This window comes from Mustela nigripes, chromosome 14 (assembly GCF_022355385.1).
Source record: "Mustela nigripes isolate SB6536 chromosome 14, MUSNIG.SB6536, whole genome shotgun sequence".
NCBI classification, from domain to species: Eukaryota; Metazoa; Chordata; class Mammalia; order Carnivora; family Mustelidae; genus Mustela; species Mustela nigripes.
In genome coordinates this window covers 78,293,529-78,304,957 of record NC_081570.1, presented here as the reverse complement: position 1 = coordinate 78,304,957, position 11,429 = coordinate 78,293,529, and the positions used below count along the sequence as shown (strand labels likewise).

General features: G+C 37.0%; 1 protein-coding gene across 4 annotated transcripts in view; it reads right to left on the bottom strand.

Annotated features, from left to right (window-relative positions):
- The window catches only part of BTBD8 (BTB domain containing 8), a 107,072-nt gene that overhangs the window by 58,904 nt on the left and 36,739 nt on the right, over positions 1–11,429 (bottom strand). The window contains exon 1 of one of the 4 annotated variants that reach the window (XM_059375377.1): positions 2,283–2,342. The exons of the other annotated variants lie outside the window; for them this stretch is intronic. The gene's annotated coding sequence lies outside the window, so the exon portion shown is untranslated. Of the gene's footprint in view, positions 1–2,282; positions 2,343–11,429 lie in introns of those variants that run through there. 4 annotated transcript variants of the gene reach the window in all.

The window sequence follows — 11,429 nt, the reverse complement described above, 5'->3', positions numbered from 1 at the left end:
AGAAGCAGGCTCCCTGCTGAGCAAGGAGCCCGATGTGGGACTCGATCCCAGGACGCTGGGATCATGACCTGAGCCGAAGGCAGCTGCTTAACCAACTGAGCCACCCAGGCATCCCATGACCACTAAATATAATTTGGCATCCTAGATGGGACCCTGGGGGGAATAAAGGACACTAGGCAAAAACTAAAGAATTCTGAATAAACTATTAACTTTTAGTTAATAATAATGTCCCAATATTGGTTCATTAATTGTAACAAATGTACTATTCTAAATGTATATATAAGATGTTAACAATATGGGAAATGAGTGTAGAGGCATATGAAAATTCTCTGTACTCTTCCCAGTTTTTCTGTAAATTTAAAATTGTTCTAAGAAATAAAGTATATTAAGAAAAAAACTAGGGATTCTTCTACTTTTGAAAGATAACTTTTCTATATTAACAAGGAGAATAGTGAATAAAAGAATAAAATTTGACACTGGGGTGAGAAAGGCAGTACAGGACTGATCCTTAAGAGAAGGAAAACCAGTGAGATACGCCTTACAGTTATGATGCTTTTTCTTTCTAGAAACAATTTCTAGGTCATGGCACAGGGATTACAAACACAGAGGGAGCCTGGTTGTCTTACTGAGTTGAGAAGACTAATATAGGAGCTTCAGAAGGATGAGTCAGCTGGAATCTATGGGGCGTAGTACTATGGAAGCAGGAGTTATAAGAAAAAAGAGCTCCAGAAATTAGAGGACTTAGTTTTGTCTGAATATTATCTACACACACACAGGGTAAAGATCCATGAAACCAGGTGAAGAATAAAGGCCAGGGAGCTGGTTGACATTCAAGTTCCTTCTGGCCAGAATTGAATAACTGGAGCACTAAGGAAAGCTCCCAAAAGAGTCAATCCCAGTAGCTATACAGCATTTAGAGAAAAGGTAACTCTAGATCTACTTCAACAAAATTTAAAAACAAGTCTCATAAAGATTAAGCTGATCTACAATAACTAAATTACCTGTTAAAACATACTTCCACACTTTTTGAAGACACACAACAAAATTCAAACAGTCTAACATTATAATATAATGTTTCATATGTAGTAAAAAATTCTAGGTATGTAAAAAAAGTAGTAAATATTAACTATAACCAGGAGAAAAAGCAGTCAAGAGAAGCAGACCCAGAAATGAAAGAGATGATGGAATTAGCAAACAAAGCACTTAATTTATTTATTTTTTGAAGAGAAAGAGAGTGAATAAGTATGCATGAGTGGGGAGGAGGGAAGGGAAAGGAAGAGAGAGAATCCTAAGCAGACTCCACACCCAGCATGGAGCCTGACAAGGGGCTTGATCTCACAACTCTGAGATCACAACCAGAGCTGAAACAAAGAGTCAAACACTTAATCAACTTAGTCATCCAGATGTCCCTGGATAAAGCATTTTAAAAAGCTATCATAGATATGCTCAAGGATTTTATTAATAAGGAACATAATAAAGAGAAAAAAAGAAACATTTATGGAAAAAGAGCAACTTTATAGCAGAAATGCACAATATCTGAATGAGGAAATTCAAGTTAAAACTAAAATAGAAAATATTAATGTACCTCTGTACATAACAACACAAACTGTCCAAATAAAACATAGAAAGAGAAGGAAGAAACTTTAAAAAAAAAAAAAAGCTTAAGTGAGCTATGGAACCAACATACATATAATTGGAGTCCCATGCGTAAGGAGAGAAAGAAGGGGATTGTAAGACAATCTGAAAGAATGATTTTTGTAAATTTTCCGAATTTCACAAAAACCATAAACCCGAAGATCCAAGAAGCTCAATAAATCATAAGCAGGATAAACATAAAGAAAAGCACAAGGTATATCATAATGAAATTGCTGAAAACTATAATGAAATTGCTAAAGACTAATTATAAGGGAAAAAAGCTTTTAAAGCAGTCAGGGAAAAAAGGCACATGACATTGATAAGCAAAACTAGGCATGATCACAGACTTCTTGTAAGAGACAATACAATAAAATTACATCTGTAAAGCCCTAGAAAAAATAAAAAATTGCCAATTTATAATTCTAAATCCAGCAAAAATATCTTTCAAAAATGAAGTCTAAATGAAGACCTTTTCTAGACAAAAGCCAAGAAATGTCATTAACAAGTTGACCTGTATTACAAGAAATTTAAACAAAGTTCTTCAAACCTAAGGAAAATTTTAACAGAAACCTAGACTAACAAGACTGAAAGTGCAAGAGATGGTAGTATGGGGATAAATTTAAATTTCCTCATTAAAACAAAATTACCTAGGGGCAGCTGGCTCAGTCAGTTAAGCATCAGATTCTTGATTTCAGCTCAGGTCATAATCTCAATTGTGAGATCAGCTCTAGGCCCAGCATGGAGACTGCTTGAGTTTCTCTCCTTCTCCCTCTGCCCCTCCCCTCACTTGCATTTTCTCTCTCTCTAAAATAGATAAATAAATAAAATCTTTTAGATAAGCAAATAAACAAATAAAATTACAGAAAAGATAATTATTTTAAAAAATAATTACAATTTATGGTAGGGTTTAGAATATATACAGAGTGAAATGTATGGCTGCCATAGCATAAAGAAGAAGAGGGGGAAAAGGTCCTAATGTTATATGTGAAGATGTATAATATTAACTGAACATAAATGATAAGGTAACAATACATATTATAAATACTAGAGCAACCACTAATAAAGATAATACACAGACACAGTATGGCTAATATGCCAACAGTGGAAATAAACTGTAATTTAAATTTTTTTTTAATTCAATTAAGGAAGAAAAAAAGAAAAAGACAACAAAGAAAAAAATAGTAAATGGTAGGCTCAAACCCCAACATAACAACATTACAGTAAATGGTGAAAATTATCCAATTAAAAGGAAATTATGAGACCAGTAAGACATGTGCTGTCTATAAAAAATTTTAAGGCATTTTAAATATAAAGATACAGAGAGTTTAAAAGTAAAAGGATGGGAAAAGATACATCACATAAACAAACAGTAACCATAAGAAATCTAAGTAGAATTATTGTAGCAATCATTTTGTAATATATACAAATACTGAATCATTATGTTATACACCTGAAGCTAATATAATGTCAACTATGCCTCAATTAAAAAATAGAGCTTCATAAAACATGCAGCAAAAACTAAGAGAACTGAAGGGAGAAACAGGAAAATCATGATTACACTTAGAAATCTTCTTCTCAGTAACAAACAGAGCAAGTAGACAAAGTCAGTTAAGGATATGCAAGACTTCAACAACACTATCAGCCTATTTGACATCTCTAAGATCCATCCACCCCAGTAAAGCAGAAGACACATTCTTTTCAAGTACATATGGAACATTCACGAAGATCCATATGTACTTGAACGCAAATCTCAATCTCAGCATAAAACATAGTACCTGGTATATAATCAATGCTTAAGAATTCTTAATGAAGAATGAATGCTATTAGAATTTTATCCTTCTATTTACTTTCTCTGATTATGCCTAATGATAAAGATATATAGGCATACATAGGAGGTATAAAGGGTTCAGTTACAGACCACCATAATAAAAGCAAAAAGCTTGGGAAGGAGCTTCCTAGGCTACAGCGCAGTTCTGAGGGAAATCAGCAGACTGTTAGAATTTTTTGGTTTCCTAATGCATATAAAAGTTATGTTTACATGATACTGCAGTCTGTTAAGTATATATTATGACAATTAATAGTGTGTTTATTATCTATAATATACATATATAAAATACAAATGCTACTAGGTCTAAACAATATATACACTTTAATGCTAAAAAGTGTTTTCATCTGAGCTTTCAGTGAGTTGTAACATTTTTTGCTGGTGGAGGGTCTTGCCTTGATATTAATGGCTGCTTACTGGTCAGGGTGGTGGGTCCTGATGGTTAGGCTGGTTGTGGCAATTTCCTAAAATAAGACAATGAAGTCTGCTGCAACAATTGATATTTTTACCTTTTCCTGTGAATCACTAATGTTCTTAACAGCATCTAGAATGGTGAATCCTTTCCAGAGGTCTTCAACGGACTTTACCCATCCATCAGAGGAATCACTATCTATGGCAACTACAGCCTTATATAATAATATATATTATATTTAATGTACTATATAATAATTTCTTTTATTAATTTAAAAAAGTTTTTATTTATTTATTTGACAGAGAGAGCATGCGCGCGAGCTCAAGCAGGGGGAGCTACAGGCAGAGGGACAAGGAGAAGCAGGCTCCCTGCTGAGCAGGGAGCCTGATGTGGGGCTTGATCCCAGGCTCCTGGGATCATGACCTGAGCTTAAGGCAGATGCTCAACCGACTGAGCCACCCAGGCACCCCTATAATAATTTCATACATAATAAGACTTGAAAGTTAAAATGACTTCTTGATCATAGATGGATCAAGGATCATAGAAGGATCATGGATCACCTGCTAAGACATACTTCAACACTCTTTTTAAAGGTAGACAACAGGGGCGCCTGGGTGGCTCAGTGGTTAAAGCCTCTGCCTTCGGCTCAGGTCCTGATCCCAGGGTCCTGGGATCGAGCCTCACATCGGGCTCTCTGCTCAGCAGGGAGCCTGCCTCATCCTCCTCTCTCTTTCTGCCTGCCTCTCTGCCTACTTGTGGTCTGTCTGTCAAATAAATAAAAATCTTAAAAAAAAAAAAAAGGTAGACAACAAAATTAAAACACTCAACAACATAACATTCAGAATGTAATAAAAAAAAAACTTCTAGGTATGTAAAGAAGTAGCAAATTTTAACTATAAACAGGATAAAAAGCAGTCAAAAGAAGCATACCCAGAAATGAAAGAGATGATGGAATTAGCAGACAAAGCATTTTTTTTGTTAAAAGAGAGCAAGTAAGTGCACAGGAGTGGAGGTGTGGGGCGGGGGGAGAGGGAGGCATGTTGTGCTGGCAGGCATGAAAACAACATTAATCTGGTTGTACATCTCCAGCAGAGTTCCTGGGTGATCAGGTGCATTGTCAATGAGTAGCAATATGTTTTTTTTTTAAGATTTTATTTATTTATCTCAGAGAGAGAGGGGGAGAGAGCGAGCACAGGCAGACAGAGTGGCAGGCAGAGGCAGAGGGAGGAGCAGGCTCCCTGCTGAGCAAGGAGCCCGATGTGGGACTCGATCCCAGGACGCTGGGATCATGACCTGAGCCGAAGGCAGCTGCTTAACCAACTGAGCCACCCAGGCGTCCCGAGTAGCAATATTTTAAAAGAAACCTGTTTTTTTTTTTTTCCTGAAGAGAGATACTCTATCGACAAGAGTCATTCTATTCTTTGAAGCTTTGAAGCCATTCATGACTTCTCCTCTCTAGCCAAGAAAGTCCTAAGTTAACCTGCATCTTTTTAATTTTTTTTAGTCTCAAATTCTTATTTAAAATTCCAACTAGTTAACATATAGTATAATATTAGTTTCAGCAGAATTTAGGGATCACTTACGCATAAAACCCAGTGCTCATCACAAATGCCCTCCTTAATAGCCATCATTCATTTAACCCATCTTCCACCTACCTCCCCTCTAATAATCCTCAGTTTGTTCTCTATAATTAAGAAGAACCTGTTTTCTGGTTTACCTCTCTTCCCATCCCCCCCATGTTCACCTGTTTCGCTTCCTAAATTCCACATATGAGTGAAATCATATGGTTATTTGTCTTTCTCGGACTTCTCTTGCTGAGCACAATACTCTAGCTCCATCTCTGTCATTGTAAATGGCAAGCTGTCATTCTTTCTGGTGGCTGGGTAATATTTCATTGGGTATATATATACCACATCTTCTTTACCATGAGTCAATGGACATTTGGGCTCTTTCCATAATTTGGCTATTGCTGATAATGCTGCCATAAACAGTAGGGTACATGTACCCCTTCAAATCTGTACTTTTGTATCCTTTGGGTAAATACCTAGTAGTGCAATTGCTGAACTGTAGCACAGTACTATTTTTAATTTATTGAGGAACAGTATAGACAGTATAGAGATACTGTATATACATATACATATACATATATATATATATATATATATATATATACAGTATAGAGTGGCTGCAATAGTTTGCATTTTGACCAACACTGTAAGAGGGTTCCCCTTTTCTGCATCTTCACCAACATCTGCTGTTTCCTGTACTATTAAATCTTAGCCATTCTGACAGGTATGAGTTGGTATCTCATTGTAGTATACATTGTAAATCTGTATTTCCCTGATGATGAGTTATGTTGAGCATCTTTTTTTTTTTTTTTAAGATTTTATGTATTCATTTGACAGGCAGAGATCACAAGCAGGCAAAGAGGCAGGCAGAGAGAGAGAGGAGCAAGCAGGCTCCCTGCTGAGCAGAGAGCCCAATGCGGGGCTCGATCCCAGGGCTCTGGGATCATGACCTGAGCCGAAGGCAGAGGCTTTAACCCACTGAGCCACCCATGTGCCCGGAGCATCTTTTTATGTATCTGTCAGCCATCCGTATGTCTTTGGAAAAATGCCAATTCATATCTTCTGCCCATTTCTTAACTGGATTATTTGGTTTGGGGGAGTTAAATTTGACATGTTCTTTATAGATTTTGGATATTAACCCTTCAACAGATATGTCATTTGCAATATGATTGTATCTTCTTCTGACAGACTAAAATCTATGAAAATCTGTGGTTTAGTGTAGCCACCTTCCTGAATTATCTTAGCTAGATCTTCTGTATAACTTGCTACAGCTTCTACATCAGCACCGTGTATTTCACCTTGCACTTTCATGTATTGAAGGCAATTTCTTTCCTTCAGCCTCATGAACCAACATCCACTAGCTTCAAACTTTTCCTCTGCAGCTTTCTCACCACTTTTAGTTGTCACAGAATTAAAGAAAGTTAGGGCCTTGCTCTGAATTAAGCTTTGGCTTAAGGTAATGTGATGACTGGTTTGAGCTTTCAGCCTGGTTTGGCTTTCAGCATGCCTTTCTCACTAAACTTAATTTTTTCTAGCTTTTGATTTAAAGTGAGATGTCCAACTTTTCCCTTCACTTGAATACTTAGAGCCCAATGTAGTGTTACTAATTGGCCTAATTTCAATACTGTTGTGCCTTATGCAATAGGGAGGCCTGAGGAGAGGGAGAAAGACTAGGGAATGGCTGATTGGGAGAGAAGTCAGAACAAACATAACATGTATCAATTAAGTTGGCCATGTTATATGGGTGCAGTTTGTGGCACCCCAACACAATTATAATAACATCAAAAATCACTGATCACAGATCACCACAACAAATAAAATAATGAGAAAAACTGAAATACTGCAAAAATTATCAAAATGTGACACGGAGACATGAAGTCAGCAAATGCAGTTGGAAAGTGGCACTGATGGACTTGTTTGCTGCAGGGTTGCCATAAACCTTCAATTTATAAAAAACAAAACCACAACAAAAAACCCATACTATCTACAAAGCACAATAAAGCCAAATGCAATAGAAGGAGGTATGCCTGTGTAAATATATAGCATGTCACGACTTAACATGTATGGCAGTCTCTGATCTTTGACTGCATAAGTGACCAATGGCCCCAGCAGAGCACTCTGCATTCAGTACCACATGGGTCCCAAGGCCACTTTCTCATAGGCTGTTCCCTGCCAGTGACTGAGCACATCAGTGACAATAGGCAGGTCTATTTCAGAGAGACAGGGCCTTTTCTGATGGGTGACTTTCGCCTGGGAACTTTCTAATAGTCTGCTGACTTCCCTCACGGCAGCCTAAGAAGCTACTACTCAAGCTTCCTTCTTTCCCTTTCTCCTTCCATCATGGTCAAATCAACACTGCAGTTTTACAGCTCCTTCAGTCGCCTCTGGATTCCTTTCCATGTTCTCTCACATGCATTTACCCTATTAAATATCTTACTAGTCTAACCCCCATCCTCATGTCTGCTTCTCTGAAGATCTGCACTAACACAGCATGCTATTTCCATTTAAGTAAGATTAAAAGCATATGAGACTTAAACAATTGCCCTGTCTTTCGGACAGAAACTCAGAAAACATTCCTACTCAATTAGGATACAGGCCTCAGTTTGAAAAATAATGCTGTAAGGGGCGCCTGGGTGGCTCAGTCAGTTAAGCATCTGACTCTTGATCTCAGCTCAGGTCTTGATCTCAGGGTGGTGAGTTTAAGCTCCACATTGGGCTCTACACTGGGTGTGGAGCCTACATTAAAAAAATAAAGGTGCTGTAAATGGCCCTCTGTATTAAATATCTTTGCCAGATTTTTCATTTTCCAACACACCAAAAACCATTTCCACCTTCTGATTAAATTTAATCTCAACTGACAAGGCTGCTTCTGGCTGTGTCAAGATGCCCTAATTTCCCCCTTGCTCTTGCTTTAGTACATTGCTTGCTATTTAATACTTCCTGATGTTTGCTGAACTAGATTCACTACTCCAGGCAGAATAATGGCCTGGATTACTCAGAGAAGCTATAAAGAAGGACTTTTTTTACTAGGACTGTTTTTTGTTTTTTTGTTTTTCTTTAAGTACTCTAGCTCCAAGAATACTTTCTAAACTTTTAGTTCTATATAACTAAATAAAGATTAAACCCAGGGTAGTGAATCCAGAGTTTTTAGAGTTGTCACTGTCACCCACTGCACTTCTTCGCAAACATCTTACAGAACATAATCTTTAAAAAAACAAAGAACTTTTTTTTAAGACACCCACTTTGACATCCACTGATTATACTTTCATAAGATTATCTTTTCTAAGTTAAAAAATTATTTGTAAAGTGTAATGGATGCACTATTTAGAAATGATAGTTTTTTGTTAATAAAAAAAATTGAGAGAATTTTAAAAATTATTTGTGCATATCATAATCATTTTATAATAACTTAAAAGTAAATATGGAAAAGTACAGCATAGGAAATACAGTCAGTAATACTGTAATAACCATGTATGGGGACAGTGGTTACTACACTTTCTGTGGTGAGCACTGCATACTGTGTAAGTTGTCAAATCACGGTTTATGTACCTGAAACTAATATAATATTATATGTCAACTATACTTCAGTTAAAAAAAAGTCACTTTACTGAGCATTAAAACAACTCCAGAAATTCCAAATTATATAGGTAGAAGTATGCTAAGAAAGTTCTATATACTCTTTATGGGGAGAATACCACCCATATTCACTTGATAATGACCCTAAACTTCTTGCAGGAAATTAGCAATATCAAAAAAAAAAACCTCTCGGGTGCCTGGGTGGCTCAGTGGGTTAAGCCGCTGCCTTCTGCTCAGGTCATGATCTCAGGGTCCTGGGATGGAGGCCTGAATCGGGCTCTCTGCTCAGCAGGGATCCTGCTTCCTTCTCTCTCTCTGCCTGCCTCTCTGCCTGCTTGTGATCTCTCTCTGTCAAATAAATAAATAAAATCTTTAAAAAAAAAAACACAAAACCTCTCTACCCCAACACTAAACAATTCTCTCTCTTTTGAAATTTTTCAAACCATTTGCTTGCTTTCTTGCAGCCAACCAATCACTGACAAATATACTTAAAGACCAGTTAGAATGTCTCTCTCACTTCCAAAAACTTTATCTTAATAAAACACCTGCCAATTATTAAAAAAAAAGACATATGCATTCATTCACAAACCTTTCACCGTAAAGCCAATCCCTTTTATAATGTGAGCTTACTGACTACTTACTAGTCAGTAAGCTCACATTATTTCTCATAAAAGATATAGATATATATGTATATATACTTACAATTTCTAATTTAAATTTTTCTAAAATGAAGAATGAAATCTAAAACTTTTTTGAAGAAACTTAAGTACAGAATCATTTTAAATTTCTATAACTTCCTCTCAAACTTTTATATTGCTTATCTACACCAAATTCAATAGCAATTTTTAAAGTGCTACTTTTTTATTAGATCTTCCCATTCACTTTATCATTCACTGGAATGATAAATTTTTAAAAATAATTTTTTTAAAGAGTTATTTACTTACTTTAGAGGGAGACAACATGAGAGGGAGAGAGAGTGTCTCAAGGAGACTCCATGCTGAATGCAAAGCCTGACTTGGGCTCGATCCCACGACCCTGAGATCATGATCCGAGCCAAAACAAAGAGTCAGACACTTAACTGAATGTGCTACCCAGGTGCCCCACATAACTCTTTCATATTTCTTGCATCACTGGTTTATTTGATCTTTTTGTTTTAAGATTTTATTTATTTATTTAACAGAGAGAGAGAGAGATCACAAGTAGGCAGAGAGACAGGCAGAGAGAGAGGGGGAAGCAGGCTCCTTGCTGAGCAGAGAGCCGGATGCAGGGCTCGATCCCAGGATACTGAGATCATGACCTAAGCCGAAGGCAGAGGCTTAACCCACTGAGCCACCCAGGCGCCCCTTATTTGATCTTTCATTAAGTTATGCTGTGAAAATAAGTTAAAATGGCATTACAGGGACGCCTGGGTGGCTCAGTTGGTTGGGCGGCTGCCTTCGGCTCAGGTCATGATCCCAGCATCCTGGGATCGAGTCCCACATTGGGCTCCTTGCTTGGCGGGGAGCCTGCTTCTCCCTCTGCCTCTGCCTGCCACTATGTCTGCCTGTGCTTGCTCTCACTTCTCTCTCTATGACAAATAAATAAATAAAATCTTTTTTAAAAAAATGGCATTACATAGGTTTGGGAATAACCCAAGTCACTCTTGGAAGACACAAATTCAATGACAGGAATGGAAAATTGTATTTACACTAGAGAAGGGCCTCCTAAGCCTTGACAGTTCTGCCTACTATGCTGTTAGCATGTTCTACAGAGAATATCTAAAGAGCAGTTTTAATCAGGTTCAGTTAAGGAACCACTACTGCAGGTGGTTTGTCTCCTTTCATGCACCCAGAGCCTTTAGCTTTGGTTCCCCACTGTAGCATCCCTCAAAGGCCTGCGGCACCAAGGAATTTTATCTTTTTTCCCTCTGTTATTACCACATCAAACCTCACAAGTGGACAGGGATGACTACTGATCACTAACAAAGTAATTAATATTAAGATGTTAGTGACTCACTCTATTGCATGGTAATTTGGAATTTTATTTTCATTTCATTAAAGGCTTCCTGATAATCTGAGTAAGATAGTAAATTTTTCTATAAACTTACTTTATAGAAAAAGGTAAAGTAAAGGGACAGATAATAAAGGGACAGATAATAAATATCAAGCTTTACAGGTTACTGTTGCATATGCTTGTTTTTGTTGTTTTATATAAAAAGAGGGTAGTAACCAGATTTGAGCCATAGTTTGCCAACCTGAACTACAAGGTCAGGTACAATAGGCAACAGTGTGTCTCCTTTCAGATACCTAATACATATTTATAGCAACTAACGTTTACTGAAAGCTTACAGCATGTCAGCTATTGTGTTTTGTATTTTTTTTTTTTTTAAAGATTTTATTTATTTATTTGACAGACAGAGATCACAAGTAGGCAG